We start from the raw sequence: 3,419 nt of genomic DNA, 5'->3' as shown, positions 1-3,419 counted from the left end.
AGCTCATAACCTCCCTCTCTTCTCACTCGGCACAATTTCATATCTTTTAGAAATTTAAGGTTGATTGTGCGAGGAGCTAAGGGAACTAAGGTAGTTATCTCATTATTCAGGTTAAGAGCCCGAGCAATAGACGTAATGAGTCCTCCAAAAACAATAGGTCCCGCTTTATTAAGAGTTAAAGCCATATGAGCAATCATAAACGAGACCGAATTAATCCTCCTATTTGTGAGGCTTCCTTGTAAAAATAGAAGCTCCCGAGCATTAACCTTGTTTGGATTTTCCTGGCCAAAAATAGTACACGCCAACAGATATCTAAAAACTCTGATGGCCGGGTTGTGGATGGTTGAGGCAAGAATTCCTTCAAAAGAATTTATTGAAGTATTAGACAATCTCTGCCAGAAGGAAAACACCTCAACCGACCAGTTTGAATCCAAAGGGGCCTCACAAATAGCACCTTCCCCATGAGGAATTCCTAACAGACCTGCTAGTTCGTTGGTACTAAACTCATACTCAACAGCAAACATTCGAAATTTAACAGTACCAACTGTACTAACAGTGTTAGGACTGATAGTATAAATTAAAGAACTTAAAAACTCGACTGTCAGTCGCTCAAAGGTAGGCTCTCTGTTTACAAAAATAGTGTGCAAGCCTAAAAAATCTAACAAATGAAAAATACTGTGGTAAATACCCAAAGTATACAGACAATTATCGTCCACGTACCTCGTCGGGAGAATTTCCCGATTTTGCAACCTTTCAATGATCTTTCTCTGCCTATCCCCAGGTTTCCCTTCGCGAAGAATATATCCGTTGAACTCCATTGTTTTTCTCTTTGAATGTGTTGAAGAAGATGAAGATGGGTTTATATATATAGGGTGGTAAAGGTGAGATTTTTATGGATATTGATGGATGAAAATTAAAATGGAAGTTGGAAAGGTAAATTGTATGGTGGGAAGATGATAAATGTATGAGCTTTTATGGGGTTCAAGGGAGTTTTTGGAAGAGGAAAAAATGGGTTTTAGAAGTTTGAAGGACCAAAAATGGTGAATTATGTGAATCTGCCCTGAGTATACCAGACACCGTGGCGGGCGTCACAAGAGCAATTTGAGTTGGGCCGAAATTTGGAGATTTTGGTATGGGCTTCTCCATGCTCTTTTTGGTCTGGGGGTCCGGATAGCATTTTCATTGTTTTTTCTGATAGAATAAAGGTTGCACAATCTATGAAAATAAAATTTAAACATTAAGCAAACAAATAAATAAATAAACAATACTATTAGATTATAATATGAATATAAAGGAAATAAAGACACACACACACACACACACACATATATATATATATATATATATATATGAAATATCAAAGTGCTAACGTAATTTGAAAATGTACCAAATGCGATAATATAAAATAAGTTTGGGAAATGCGAAAAATAATATAAGCATAAATAAGAAAAGGTAAACGAGACGGTAAGCTCAAACAGCAGGGGGCTCCTCTGCTTGACTGGATCCACGAAGTACTGCTATCTCCTGACGAAGCTCTGCTATCTCTTGGTACAAAAAATCAGCCTCAGTAGCATGTGTAAGATCGAATATACCAATCTGTAAAGTAAGGTCAACCACCTCCTGCCTAAGCTTGGCAGTCTCTCTGCGACACTCGGCAATCTGCGTGCGGACATCTGGGGGCTGCAAAGATAAATTATTAGAGAGCACAGTAATCCTGGGTGAAAGCGGCGTAGGAGTATAATCAGCAAAAGGAGGGGATCTAGGCTCCTCAACGGTCTCTCCATGACCTTCCAAAGCATAACTCCAGTTAGCTGGGTCATGAACACTGGTCATCATCGGGTGGATAGGTATTTGGAAGAATCCAGAGTATCCATCTAGATAGAAAAAGTAAGAGTGTCTGGCTAGACGCTCCAACATCTGGTCTATAAATGGTAAAGGGAAATAATCCTTCCTGGTTGCTTTATTTAACTTTCTGTAGTCTATGCACATCCGCCATCCTTCTTCTATCCGTTTTTCTATATGTTCGCCTTTATCGTTTTGCACTACTATGATGCCTCCCTTTTTAGGTACTACATGCACGGGGCTCACCCATTTACTATCCGAGATCTGATAGATTATACCTGCCTCAAGTAACTTAAGAACTTCTCTTTTAACAACATCACTCATTATAGGGTTTATTCTTCTCTGATGTTCTCTGGAGGGCTTTGAATCTTCTTCGAGCAAAATCCGATGCATGCATACGGATGGGCTTATACCTTTCAGATAAGAGATATTATATCCTAAGGCTAAGGGATATCTTCGTAAAACATCTAAGAGTTGGTTTGTTTCCTCTTGGCTCAAGGTAGCACTGACTATAACTGGACGGTTCATCTCTTCATCAAGAAACTCATATCTCAGGTTCTTAGGAAGTTCCTTAAGTTCTAAGGTTGGTTTCTTAGGGCATGGCATATGATCTGGGGTAAGGGATAAACATTCGTAAAGGTTATCATCGATGTAGGGCTTCCTAAAGCTATCATCTTCCAGTATGAGAGTTGATGGCAACTTAATTGTTTTTATGATTTCTTCTTGTTCTATTTCCCTAACGCATTCATCAATGATATCTATGGCATAACATGCGTCTCCCATTACAGGTGCCATAAGAAATTTTGAAATTATAAATTCTATCTTCTCGTCACCTACCTCAAAGGTCAACTTTCCTCTCTTGACATCTATTATGGCTCCCGCAGTTGATAAGAATGGTCTACCTAGAAGGATTGGTATATCCTCATCCTCTTTAATGTCCATGACAACAAAATCAGTAGGGATAAATAACTGACCTATCCTAACAGGGACATCTTCTAATATTCCTATCAGATACTTAACAGATCTATCGGCTAATTGAAGTGACATCTTAGTAGGTTATAGTTCTCCTAAGTTTAACCTCTCACAAACTGCTAAAGGCATTAAGCTCACATTAGCTCCTAAGTCTAGAAAATCTTTTTCGATGACATGACTTCCCAAAACACAAGGAATGGAGAAATCTCCAGGATCTTTATCCTTTTTTGCTAACTTATTCTCGGAAATAGAATTGCATTCCAAGGGCTTCAGATCGTCGAGTCTACGTTTGTTGGTAAGGATGTCTTTGAGAAACTTTGCATAAGAAGGTATTTAGGTGATGGCTTCTGTGAAAGGGATTTCTATGTGAAGTTTTTCTATAACCTTAATGAATTTTTGATACTGGTTATCGATCTGGGTTTGTTTGAGTATTTGCGGATATGGTATCGGTGGTTTGTATGGCGGGGGTGGTACATAAGTTTTGTCTTTAGGTTCCTCTCCTTTTTCTTGACCTTCCTATTTTTCAGACTCCTCTGGTTCATTTACTTCGTCCGTGGGTTCGATATATTCCTTAGAAGTTTTAGGTTCACTTAATCTTGGGTTAA

This window comes from Lathyrus oleraceus, chromosome 6 (assembly GCF_024323335.1).
Source record: "Lathyrus oleraceus cultivar Zhongwan6 chromosome 6, CAAS_Psat_ZW6_1.0, whole genome shotgun sequence".
NCBI lineage: Eukaryota > Viridiplantae > Streptophyta > Magnoliopsida > Fabales > Fabaceae > Lathyrus > Lathyrus oleraceus.
This window is presented reverse-complemented; position numbering follows the sequence as displayed.